This window comes from Anopheles merus, unplaced genomic scaffold (genome assembly GCF_017562075.2).
Source record: "Anopheles merus strain MAF unplaced genomic scaffold, AmerM5.1 LNR4000283, whole genome shotgun sequence".
NCBI classification, from domain to species: domain Eukaryota; kingdom Metazoa; phylum Arthropoda; class Insecta; order Diptera; family Culicidae; genus Anopheles; species Anopheles merus.
In genome coordinates, this window is record NW_024427863.1 from 1 (window position 1) to 14,057 (window position 14,057).

Genomic DNA, 14,057 nt, shown 5'->3' on the forward strand with positions numbered 1-14,057 from the left:
ACTGAACCTACCGTGGCCCGACCCGACCCGAACTCGTTGCACCAACGGGTCGGAGTCGCTTATGCTTTTTTCGCACCTACTCATCTTTCGGGTCGACCCGAACTCGCTGCACCCGCGGGTCAAACTGAACCTACCGTGGCCCGACCCGACCCGAACTCGTTGCACCAACGGGTCGGAGTCGCTTATGCTTTCTTGCACCTACTCAGTGGCGGATTAAGGGTATCGGGGCCCTAGGCGGAAAGACTAGTTGAGGCCCCCTTGTAAATGATAAATGTTGTTGGGCAGGGGGAGGGGAGATAGCGGCACTGAAGTTGCTGTTGGTAAATTATATAGTACACTTGAAATGCCGTCGGGGGCCCCTTCGATCATCATCACAGGTCCTAAAATTTTTTTGTGGGGGGGGGGGGGGGGTTTTTTCGCGCCAGCCTCGGGGCCCCAACGGCCATCCGGGGCCCTTGTCGCTAGTACTCTGTCCATACGGCATACTATAGAATGGCGATCTACGGGCCCCCTAAATCGGCGGGGCCCCAGGAGACCGCCTAGTCCGCCTACCGTTAGATCCCCACTGACCTACTCATCAGTCGGGTCGACCCGAACTCGCTGCCCCTCGGGTCAAACTGAACCTACCGTGGCCCGACCCGACCCAACCTCGCAGCACCCACGGGTCGGAGTCACTTATGCTTTTCGCACCTCTCATCTTTCGGGTCGACCCGAACTCGTTGCACCCGCGGGTCGGATTTGATTTCGATTCCGGCTGGCTCGCACCCGACCCACGGTCGGGGCGTGAAATGAATCGTATGACCCAACACTAGGTTCTATTAAAGGTTTAAATGAATTACTGGAGGTAACATTATTTTCAGTAGTATTTAGGATGTTGATGTAGGGATTGGTTTTTGAAATAATGTATTACCACAATATATTCCAGGTTGAATTTCTTGTGCTTGTACTAAAAATCTTTTTCATGCCTGTAATTGAAATTTTATGAATAACTTCACTTCTGCTGGGATAATAGTATTTTCATTTCTGGAATCCTCAATTCGTTCTTTGACTATTTTGCCATTTATCGAGCATACTAATTGTTCCTACGTATAATCAATCACACATTGTATTTCTTAAGAAAATCTCTTTCTAATATTCCGCTTGTTTGAATATCTACACTATCTGGTACTAGATGGAATTTATGCTTGATCAATGCATTATTGAAAGACATAATGCAGTCTACAGTTCCTAATGTTTTTTATTAATCATTTGTAATTCCTATGAGTTTATTGTATTGTATTGCAATTTGTTGCGAATTAATTTTGCTTATTTTGAGTAATGAGATGGCTGCTCCAGTATCTATGAATAGAGTACTATAATTGTGATCAAAATTTACACTGGTGAAATTATTACATGCAGTCGTTCTGTGGCTGCCTGGCTTGACCAAAAAAATCTTTTCTGTTGAATGACATACCATTTTTTCTGTTTGGATATATGGTCTGATTTCTGTTTAAACCATATTTGTTGTTGCTTTGACTTCGCATAATCTCTATTGTACGTTTGATGATAGCGTTGATGGACAAAATCTGTGCTGAATTGTTCTCTGTTTCATTGGAGCGGATAATTGAGTCGATCGATTAGCAAAATTCCAATGTTATCCAATTGCTTTTTATCAATCAGAATCTTCGCTAACGATCGGTTTGCAGTGGAGTGGAATGGTGTTTGCCGCCATAGCAACGTGGGTAAAAAGTCGAGCAGTGGGATATGCAGTTGAAAACTTCATAGAAAAAAACCATTTCAGTCGATGTAATGGTTGCGGAACCTGCGGATGTAATGGTTGCGAGAGAGCTATATCTACTGTTCCAGTAATTCATTTAAACCTTTAATAGAACCTAGTGTTGGGTCATACGATTCATTTCACGCCCCGACCCGGGGTCGGGTACGAGCCAGCGGAATCGAAATCAAATCCGACCCGCGGGTGCAACGAGTTCGGGTCGACCCGAAGCAGTGGCGGATTTAACGGTGCGCGGACTGAGCGGCCGCGGGGGGCCCCGTCAATGTAGGGGCCCCGGGTAAGGTAATTCTAGCATATAGAACAATGTGTACAGTTCTCAGCAAGATCTTCTGTGCTAGTTAGGGGCCCCCATGAATGAAGGGACTCATAAAATATGGGGCCCAGGATTCTGCCCAGGCCAAGGACTGATGAGTAGGTCAGTGGCGGATCTAACGGTAGGCGGACTAGGCGGTCGCCTGGGGCCCCGCCGATTTAGGGGCCCCGTAGATCGCCATTCTATAGTATGCCGTATGGACAGAGTACTACTACAAGGGCCCCGGATGGCCGTTGGGGCCCCGAGGCTGGCGAATCATTTCCACCCCCCCCCCCCTCTCCCCGTGAGCAAAAATTTTAGAACCTGTGACTGATGATCGAAAGGGGCTCCCGACGGCATTTCAAGTTTACTGTTCAATCTCCCAACTGCAAGTTTAGTGCCGCTACCCCCGCCCTAACAACATTTACCTTTACAGGGGGCCTCAACTCGTCTTTCCGCCTAGGGCCCCCGATACCCTTAATCCGCCACTGGATATAAGAAACCAACCAATGAAATCCTTTTCTGCTAATCCTTCTCTTTTACCAACGTTATGCTATGGCCTTATGGCATGTTAGAATCGATTCCGACAGTAAATGCAAAGAGATTGAAAAGACCAGTAGGATCACCAAGTACAAAAAGTATAAGCTACTCATATCCGTTGGAGCGAGTTCAGGTCGAATCGTTTGCGTTGTCTTGCACCTATCGAAGGTGTTGTGCTTACTTGTACCTTCCGCACTATCCCCAAAAACTCGGGGTCGCTTATGGATGGATACAGCCCGGGAATGTTCGGATTGACTCTCACGTCGCTAAGTTCCACGCCTCGTGACAAACGCGTCGCCCAATGAATTTTTTGTTCATCGATTTAAACGAACATGTAAACTTGAATAGCATCTATACTGAATCGAATAGATTTCAATTTTAACGTAGTTATTTATTTTTTATATCAAATCTGACGAAATCATCATCGTATGTGTGGAATCACACTCATTGTCATATCAAGCTCGCCAACCTTCAGTGGACAGGCCATGTCAAACGCATGGAAACAAACGACCCAATGTTGAGCGGAGGAGCGAGGGGTGATTTATTTACTTGGTTTTGAATCAAATACACTTTAATTTTTTTTTTTTTTTTTTGGAGTCGGGGTGTTGGTCGGGATCCCTCATATATGGGCCCCCTGTAGTCTTTGAGCCCCTTCGTCCATGGCCCTCTATCGCTCACGGAGGCCCGCGATGAGAGTACTGTACACACCCTATATGCTGGACTTGATATCCACGGGGCCTCCCGCGGCCACTCAGTCCGCTTACCGTTAAATGCGCCATTGCGGAGGGGCGTGTAAGACTGGCGAGGGTGAGAGACCGTGAGCGGCTTCGGACACTCCTTATTGCATGGAATAATTGTACCGCGTTGTTTCAAAATTTTTTGCACGAGAGCGTAAAATACGGACGTTCACGGATCCAACGTTCGCGGTGGCTGCAGTTGATGAGCGCACATGGTACAGTATCGGACAGAAGATAGGACCCCGGTTTTTTCAACGCAGCATGTACCCGTTGGGCCAGGTTTTGTGGTTTGTATGTGTTTGTATTTGTGTGTGCAGTGGTGTGTGCATGTGTGTGTGTGCATGTGTGGTGTGTGCATGTGTGTGTGTGTGCATGTGTGTGTGTGTTGGTGTGTGTGTGTGTGTGGTGGTGTGTGTGTGCATATATATATATATTATATCATATATATATATAATATATTATATATTATAATATTATATATATATATATATATTATATATATATATTATAATATATATATATATATATATATATAAATAGTATATATATCTATATATATATATATATATATCTAAATATATTATATATATTATATATATATATATATATAGTATATATATATATATAATAATATATATATATATTATATATATATATATATATGGTGTGTGTGTGGTGTGTGTGTGTGTGTGTGTGTGTTGTGTATATGTGTGTGTGTGGTGTGTTGTGTGTGTGTGTGTGTGTGTGTGTGTGTGTGTGTGTGTGTGTGTGTGTGTGTGTGTGTGTGTGTGAGTGCATGTGCATGTGTGTGTATGTATGTTTGAATGTGTATTGGTGTGTGTGTTTGTTTCACAAGTATGTCGTTTCGGATAGATTTGTTGGTAGTATTTTTTTGTGTTTTGGGTTAGGTTTTTGATGTAATAAGCAGGACCACTGCCCTCGCGATCAGTGTTTTTTCGAAATATTAACTATTTTACGGTCTTCTTTCGCCGTGGTCTTCTGAGGACGTCCGGTTGACTTGCGTGTTTCGGTTGTCCAAGCGCGTTTCGGTTGTCTAAGCACGTTTCGGTTGTCCGAAGCGCGGTTGCCACAAAAGTGCGCGATCGTTCCATTATGAACTCGATCGTTTTGCGCTTAATGCCAGCAGCAGCCATTCGCTTTATCATATGGTGCTGTTAATCGGTACAATGTTTACCTCGACCCATTGTTACTAACATTGCTTGCTTGGACCGTCAAGAACGCGCTGGTTAAAAGTTGGACACGGCTGATCCCGTGCTCAGCCTGCGTTCTGCTTCTACACGTGATGAATTACATCGTTGTAGAGCAGCGAAAAAAGTGTATGGATAAAAACTATCTATGAGTAAGCGAGTCAGCGTTTACCCATTTAAATCGAGAACAGAATACTGCCGCGCTCATGAAACGAAACGCCCAATGAAAAGAACAACTGCGCGCCAGCTCAATGCACGCACAAAGTTTCCTATGCACACACGAGCTTCAACGCAGAGATGCACGCAGGCCTTTCAAAGGCGAGCACTGGAGAAACACCTGTGTGGGAATGCCGAGTTCTTTGCTATTGTGCGCGTGTCCATTTCGCATCGCTGTCGCATGCACATTCATCAATCAGCACACCTGCGTTTTCGTCCAAGGAACAAGCGCTGCTGTCGATGCAAACTTTAGCTTTTATCCAAGTGTGTACGCACGCTATTTCACATGATAACACACATTATCAGAATACTTTCAACGCAATATGACATCATGGCATGCTACGTTTTTCAGATACAAACCCGCGCACTCACACACACACACACACACACACACACACACACACACACACACAGTAACGTGGTTAAACAAGTGCACGGTGCGATGAAAAATTACGGTCCTATCTTATTGTCCGTTACTGTACATGGCACAGGACAAGGTTCAGCGAAGGCGTCTAGTTCAGAAAGGATTCAAACCTCGTCCTCCAGTTCATACGATTTTGTTTCATCTAGACTTGTTCAGCCAACAACCCGTATTACACTTTACCCGGATCGTTTGAACAGGCCTACAGTCGGTACTGTCTAAGACCACTTCTGGTGTAGATTCTTCACTAGATGATACGTAAATAATCAAAATTTACTATTTTATTCATTTCGCAAAACAACACCTCGAAACAAAAGTGTGATTGACAGATAGGCAAAACCAATGGCTACTCGCATCGGAAAGAGTTATCCACCAGTGGAGAAATTATCCACCGGTGGATTCGAGCATATTAACCGATCGGATAAATTTTATCGACTTTCGCTGGCGATAAGGTCCAATGTACTTTTCCCTATTTTCATAATCATGTCATTAGCTATATTTTTTGGTATATTTTGATCCAAATATGGTCCTTTTAGCTTAGTTGTTAAGGTTCCTACTTCACTGCAGAGAGTGGTAGTGTTATGGTTTTTAACCCACTTTAGTTGGTTTATAACATTTTCGGGATTGATTTTTTCCTCGCACCTTGATTTCACATTGTCTATCAGCTCTTCTAATGTGTTAATTGTATTTGTATTTGGATTGTATTTTGGATTGTACAGGCGGTCCCGAGATACACGGTACCTCTTATACGCGGATTCGGAGATACGCTGTTTTCCAAATTTGACAGTTCTTTGAGCAAATTGTACTGATTTGACACATCCACTGTGAAATACCAAATAATTACCGTATTGATCGATTGTGAAATACCATTTCATAAGGTTTAAAACTGTTCAATTCAGTAGAAACATATCAAATAATTAATTTGGTGGCTTAAACGACCCCCTACTTGCAAATTGCACGAAAATTAGTGATATTTTGGCGGGAAATCACGAGATTCGACTTACGCGGTAATTCGAGATACGCGGTATTTTGCGGCGTTTTTCGGTCCCCATCAACCGTGTATCTCGGGGACCGCCTGTATTTGGATGTCTTTAGTCAATCTTTTTGTTTCTGCAATTACTTCAAAATAAAATTCCTTTCTTGAAACTTCTTGGAGATCAATCAGACAAGTATTAATGTTTTGAATTGCGTCTTCAGCTAAAATTTTATTAAAATTTAAAGTACTTGGTCTAAATTTTCTTTTTACATGTCTTAATTTGTATTCAACACCTTGCCCAAGCGAAATTTTTAGGGAATAATGAACACAAACTCATGCCATCCTTTTCTATTCATCAGCCCTACTCTCTCACACGTATCGATGAACTTTTACACATCTCTTTGTTCATTGTACTATATTTGAAGGGTTTAAAAGTGATAGATAACAATTCATGTTCATGAAGTAGTTATGGTCAAATGTTAATGGTGTATGGTTTGTACCATGGTCGACCTGAGTTCAATTCCATTTTTATTGTTTTTATTGATGATTTAAAGTTTTATTTAATTTTAAAACATCCAGCTCCAATAACCTCAAACCGATTTACTCATTGTTAGAAATGCGTGTTTGATAGTTAATCTGTTATTTTTATTGTTTAATTTATTTCTTTTAATTTATTTAGTATCAGTACCCCTTCATACAACCAAACCAGTAAATAGCACGATAATGAATAATAATATGGTGGCGCAACTGGCAAAGTGATTCGAAGTAGAACTAGCAATGTGATTGGTAGCATCAAGGATGAAGCATGAGCATGAATTGGAACATGAGTGAAGGGAGTGAATCCCGAATGTTCATTTCTATTTTTAGCTCTTTTTGCATGGGTTCATCTTTCACGTGTGTTCACTATCCCCGAAAATGATCTGTATTTCGTTGGTCTTTTCGGGGATAATTCGTTAACGAATTATCCCCGAAAAGACCAGCGAAAACCAGCGTGGTCGGGAGCTTGGGCAGCCCTCTACGTTACGCTAGCGTTACGCGTAACGCCTGTTTATCTCAAACCCAAGCAGCATTTTTGAACGCCTGGTTTAACCGTCGTGGATGAGCAAATTGATAGATAATAATGTTTAATAATCTAAACCTTCAGCAATCATTCATAAGGTTTAGATTCATTGATAATTCATTAGAATAAAAAAGTATTATGACTTGTACCTTACTACTTTTGATATTCATTAGTGTTATAGCAACTTTAAAAATATGCTTAGCCACCTATGGGTAAAATTATGATATTGAAATCATAATCAATGTGTACATGTTTTGTTAACATAAAAAATGTAAATGTATTTATTAACCTGTATCATTGTCCTAATAAGAGTGTTTTTCAACTAAATGCAATTATGATTAAGATTGCCACATACATAGATTTGATAAAAAAAATATATTGTTCAAATATTTAACTTAATTAAAGATATTTTACATATTTTTTATTTTCTACTTATTTTAAATATTACTCCAATTTAAAGTTTCAAGGTTTTTAGATTTTTTCTTGAATATTTCTCATAAACTATATATTACTTGTGTTTTTGAATTTAATATCCTACCCAAGCGAAATTTTTCGGGGATAATGAACACAAACTCATGCCATCTCTTTCTATTCATCAGCCCTACTCTCTCACACGCATCGATGAACTTTTACACATCTCTTTGCTCATTGTACTATATTTGAAGGGTTTAAAAGTGATAGATAACAATTCATGTTCATGAACTAGTTATGGTCAAATGTTAATGGTGTAATGTTTGTACCATGGTCGACCTGAGTTCAATTCCATTTTTTTTTGTTTTTTTTATGATTTAAAGTTTTATTTAATTTTTAAAACATCCAGCTCCAATAACTTCAAACCCATTTACTCATTGTTAGAAATGCGTGTTTAATAGTTAATCTGTTATTTTTATTGTTTTATTTATTTCTTTTAATTCTTTTAGTATCAGTACCCCTTCATACAAACAAACCAGTAAATAGCACGATAATGAATAATAATATGGTGGCGCAACTGGCAAAGTGATTCGAAGTAGAACTAGCGATGTGGTTGGTAGCATCAAGGATGAAGCATGATCATGAGTGGAGGGAGTGAATCCGAATGTTCATTTCTATTTTTAGCTCTTTTTTGCATGGGTTCATCTTTCACGTGTGTTCACTATCCCCGAAATGATCTGTATTTCGTTGGTCTTTTCGGGGATAATTCGTTAACGAATTATCCCCGAAAAGACCAGCGAAAACCAGCGTGGTCGGGAGCTTGGGTAGATATTGGTTAATCTTAAAGCATTTTTTTATTTTACAGCAGTTGAAAATATTCTTTGTTAAAATAATGCACTCTGGTCGGTCGCGTGGATGACAAAACTGTATTCAAAAAACAAAACAAAACAAACAAAAGGAAAAATGTAACACGAGTGAAATCGAGTCGAATCATAAAAAAAAAATCACTCTCCAAAATGAAAATATACAAAAAATCAGCAGTGATGTTTGGTTTTCAATCATTTATGAACTTCAAAAACAAGTTTGTGCCAAATATTCATATATAACATCAAAGTATGACAAAAAACCTTTCCAACGAAACATTAATTATGAAAATCTAACCATTATGTACTAAAATTATGGTTTATGTTCAATCGAAAAATAGCTCAAATTTGGGACAAAAAACACAAAGTTTGTACTTTGATGGTCTATAGCTCAGTAAGTTTAAGATAAAAATGTAAAATATTTTGGTTTCAACTAAGAGTAAGTATCTATTTTAAGAAAATGTTTATGGTGTTGTGTTAACCTGCGACAAAGTTGGTTTTTCGATTTTTATACAGGCGTTTGTCCAATGTGCAATGGTGCAATCGCAACTGCCTGAGGCTTTGCATTGAAAAATGTTGAATCATTTCTTTCACACGATCACGAGAAATCTGGACAACAGCTACACAGTGTTGTGGGCAGTCGTGCCGACTAGTGTTGGCCGTTCCGGTCCGAACCTAGTAAAAAAGTTCCGTTCTTTATGTAGGCCGTTCCGTTCCGATCCTTTATACAAAATCGTTCCGTTCCGTTCATTCCGTTCTTTCCGTTTATTCCGTTCCGTTCCGTTCATTCCGTTCATTCCGTTCCGTTCATTTCGTTCTTTCCGTTCATTCCGTTCTTTCCGTTCATTCCGTTCCGTTCAATTCGTTCTTTCCGTTCACTGCGTTCCGGTCTTTGCCGCTTCAATATTGTTAGCAAAGTGCTATCGTTCGTGCGTTCCGTTCTTTGTAAAAACCGGCTTTGTCCGGCTGTTGCTTGCTGCATGCAAGATAACTGTTCACTCTTTCTCGCACACAGTATGTGTTGCCTGTGCACTCTCCCCTGCTCACAGGAATATTCATCGCACTTCGTCGCGTATCGTTTATAAAAATCGTGATAAGCGAAACCAAAAATGGTGTTGCATTTGGTATTATGGTGCAATTTGTAACATCTATTATACTTTCTGTTATAATTAAGCTTATCTTAACCAGACAAATAATTATTATAAAATTTAAATCTGTACTCATATGGCAGAACGGGTTTCAAAAGATGTATTATAATATATGAGTATGAACAACTAAAAATAAAATGTATTTATTTTTTATGCCACGATATCTGCTTGATCTTGGTACTCGGCATGATTCCAATATTTAGCCATTCGATTCCAAGCATTCTGTTCCATTCGACAACCGTTTGAGTGCCGTGATGTTGTTAACGATTTATGTAAAAAAAAACTATTTGTTTTAACCGTAGAGTTGGCAACCAGATTTAAACACGTAAGTTGGCAACCGGCATACCCGGGTATTCCACACGTTTTGATGCAAAATATTAACGATTTTCATAGGTAAACAATGCTTTCTATATTTTAATGCTGTAAGCAAGTAATGCTGACCATATATTCTCTTCTATTTCATTTATTCATTAAGTTTTCTTTTTCATTTTTTGATAAAAATAACGGTCAAATAGAAATTTGGAATCGCTTGAATTCGACTCGAAAATAAGCACAATACGAAAAGAGGAAGAAGAGAAACGTCATTCTCCATTCAAAATGTATGGAATACCCGGGTATGCTGGTTGCCAACTTACGTGGTAAAGTTAAAAAAAATCAAAATAAAATACTTACAGGCTGTTTAAAATTACAACTTATGCACCAAAAAATCATAAATTAAAAGTTGGGAGGCTACGGAAAATTTCAGGTCAATAAAAGCAATGAATCAAAAGTTATTGCAGTTCGAAGCTGAAAAAAATACCCGGGTATCCGGTTGCCAACTTAAAGGTTAAGTAGTAAGTGAAATTCAAATAATTAGTCAATCTCGTGATACAATCGTCAACTCGGACCACTCAATAACATCGGCATGGGTAAAAGCTTCGAATGGATCGTGCCCCCATACGCTGGGATGATTATCCTGCTATGGGCAATTAATAAGTTACTGATAGCCAAGCCTATTAGTGGTACAGGAAGGCTTTGATCGAAAATGGTCGTCGCATCTAAAAAGTTTAAAAAATGCTAGATAATAAATGCATGCTTTATATTAGCACTGCTGGTACAGCTTACTGGACATAGGTTGAACCCATCTAGATTTGGTGATTTCAGAATGACGATATAAGGAACGCCTTTTCACATCCTGTATCAAGTAACAACGCCCCCCCCCCCCTCCCCGCGGATGACAGTTTGGCTTCTAAGCTCTGGGTAGGTTCTTTTGCACCCTAGGTTCACGTTCCGTTCTTTTTTTAAAATGAACGAGTTCCGTTCCGTTCCTTTTTTTAACGAAATTCCCAACACTAGTGTCGACCCCTGAACTTGCCGTGGCAGTTGTGCTGCCACTGGTCAAACCCCAGGAGGACGACAGTATGTACACGCACACTGTCGCACACAATAAGCTGGCAAGGCTTAATGTGTGCCAAGCGCCGAACAGAGAGGGTGCATGAAGACCAATCGAGCAGGAGCTCTCGGCAGGGGCGTTCGGTGCGACTGGTGCGCGGCCACCGCACGTGTATCACTTTAGAGTGTTAATCATTTGTGTCAAATACGTTTTATTTATTATGTACATCTATTAGTGTAATGAATAAATGCAAAAGTGTAAGACATAACACACAGTAAACGGTTTAATAATAGAGCGCACTAATGCTATGAGGGATCTCGGTGTCATACTTGACTGAAAGCTATCCTTTGATCAGCAAACGGAGGATTTGATTACTCGAGGTAATCAGATGCTTGGCATGATGTTCCGAGTAACACAAGATTTAAAAGATCCAATCTACATCAAAACATTGTACAGCAGTGTTATCCCCGCCCGGTACTCGAATACGCCGAACGTATTATAATACACACTATCAGCTATAGACACATTGTAACACACTTCGGAAAGCCAAATCACACCACTTTAACACATTCATATAACACACTTAGCAAATCAAATCATACTATAACAAAGCAACCGGAAGAATTCAGGCCCCACCGTTCATATAAAAACAAGTGTGACACACTTCTTGAAAACACCTATAACACGCATAATAAGCAAATCAAGCGTTACTGCAGAAAAGTAGACAAACAGAAAACGCATAGCAACTTATCGCTAAAAGCGTAGCATACGCACACACCGACAAACACCTCACAGCAATTCAATTTAAAATTGTTACCAATAGCAATAACAGAAGCGGTCCCGTGGTACAGTCGTAAATTCGAACGACTCAATAACATGCCCGTCATTGGTTCAAGCCTAGAATGGACCGTCCCTCCGTAGCAAGGATTGACTATCCGGCTGTGTGGTAATGAAATAAGTCTCGAAAGCCTATATAGGCCAGCATGCCCGCGTAGGACGGTACGCCAAACAGAAGAAGAACAATAACATTTAATTAGGACAAACACACATTCCAAAACCAAGTGTACGAAACCTATAACATCTTTTGAATATAAATAAACCAATTCAGATTTGATCGGACTGTCAAGATAGGTCTATGCCCATTCAACATCTATCGACTTCTCATTTAAAGAGTTTAGTTATATCTCATTCCTTTAGTTATAGTAGTTATAAGGTAAGGCTTCTAGACTCCAACATTTCCAGTAAGGGAAACCCATTCAGGGTTTTTATGATCGCCTGGACGATCTAGTGTCGATAAGTCCGCTTCGAACAAAGTGTTATCCCAACGGTCACCAGCACTCAGAGATCCGCTGAGATTGAAGCTGACTTTCCCAAGTAGCAACCGAAGCTTTTTTCTCCCAGTTTCAACCCCCTCATGTCCACAAACTGCCTTCGCTTACTATTCCTATCCCGTTTCTACATTCCACAACGTTTGTTGCGTTCTCACTCATCAGGGTGTTAGTCAATTCTCTCTTGCCACACGAAGAGAATTCTCCTGCACACTTCGTGTGTTTGATTCTACCCATCCCTGTTGAACACACGTCATTTTCTTCCATCGCACTCATCAGGGTGTTTGCTCTTTTCCATCCAGGCCAAAGAGCGACTTCAGTGTGATCTGAACCGTGGACGTGAGAGTGTGTGTTTGTGTGCTGCGTGAATTATTTTTCCTGCGTGAAACACTTTCCATACTGCGCCATCCGCGGTGTTCTTTCTGCTTTATCGGAGGACAAATTGTTATCATCTAATTGTTTCGGTAAGTGTCCTTTTCTAAGTGTCTAGTGTTATGTGACATTTATTCTAATTAAAACATTGCACTTTACATGTTTCAGATGTGTGCTGCTACCGCTAGCTGTTCTCCAAACCTCTTCAAATTGCGACACTGTGTGCACAGGCGTTCAAGGTTCAATTGATCCTCGAGCACAAAGGTAAGTTTGTCACATCTTTAAATCAAGTGTAATTTTTTTAACAAAGTGTGTCTATTGATTGTGTACTTTCATCAACAGCCTTCATACAACACCGCGGTTGAGGCGCGTAAAATCTGATGACATCTTTCCTGAACCAAGCAGGCTGAACACGCGCACCACCACGGGCTCCAGCGCGGTGTGAAGAGGAAAAAGAAAAGAATTGGAAACAGCCGCGCCAGGCTTCCAACCACCGTGTGTGTGTTTGAAAGTATGTGAGAACACATGTGTGAATCCCCTGTGGGAACTGCAAAAAGAAGAGAATAAAGAGTGTGAAGCAGCTAGACTGCCGCAACCAAATCAAGAGAGTGAATTCTCATTTCAATCCGAAAAACTGGGAGAGAGTGATGACATGCGAGAGAGAATAAAACTAGAAACACGAGAGAGGGCCACACGAAGCGCTTTCGGGTTTTTTCGCCTTCGCGCACATTTTGCTTTATGCGCGCGACTAAGTGAGCCTTCCCAACAGACAAATCCGAAGTCGCTCGAAGGAAATAAGGTTCGAGATGGGTTCGAGGGAGCTTATCGCTCGAACCCTTGCTCGACGTTGAGCGGAAGCGATGGCTCGAATCTTTCTTCGTGTAAAAAGCCGAAGTTGGTTCGGGTTTCGAATGAGAAAAAAGTAAAATAACACACGCATACACACTGCGCAGTTTGATTTTGGGGCGTGCCTTTTTTTCGTGTTCGCCTTGGGGGGCAAGTGGGGTGGGCGGGTTAAGGCTGAGCCGCTTGTGCTTTGTGGAATCCTCTTTGCTGTCTGTTTGCCTGTGAACTGGATGGAGAGCTATTTTTGTATATGGATTAAAGGGTACTTACCGCTGGGTCTTGGATCCAGCGTTTGTGATGGAAGAAATGTTTAAAACCTGCCGATCAAACAATTCAACCATTTATTACATCGCGCTTGGCGAGATTATTAATGCAATAAGAATGGATCTTTTCCTTCTTTTGATTGTTGTCTAGTATCACAGGCGCAAGCATCCGCGCAATGAAGAGATACCCGCTTACTGCTGAACATTTCAAATATGTGTGTTAGAAGAAA

At 40.8% G+C, this 14,057-nt stretch overlaps 1 long non-coding RNA gene across 3 annotated transcripts; it reads left to right on the top strand.

Moving 5' to 3' along the window:
• Window positions 1-11,115: 11,115 nt before the first annotated feature.
• LOC121602061 lies at window positions 11,116-12,926 on the top strand. 3 transcript variants are annotated; one of them, XR_006006269.1, is made up of 3 exons: window positions 11,116-11,671; window positions 12,649-12,810; window positions 12,887-12,926. It is a non-coding gene; the product is annotated as an uncharacterized LOC121602061 (long non-coding RNA). The 3 variants fall into 3 exon arrangements; XR_006006270.1 differs by having other exon boundaries at window positions 11,116-11,275; XR_006006268.1 differs by having other exon boundaries at window positions 11,117-11,398.
• Window positions 12,927-14,057: the final 1,131 nt, after the last annotated feature.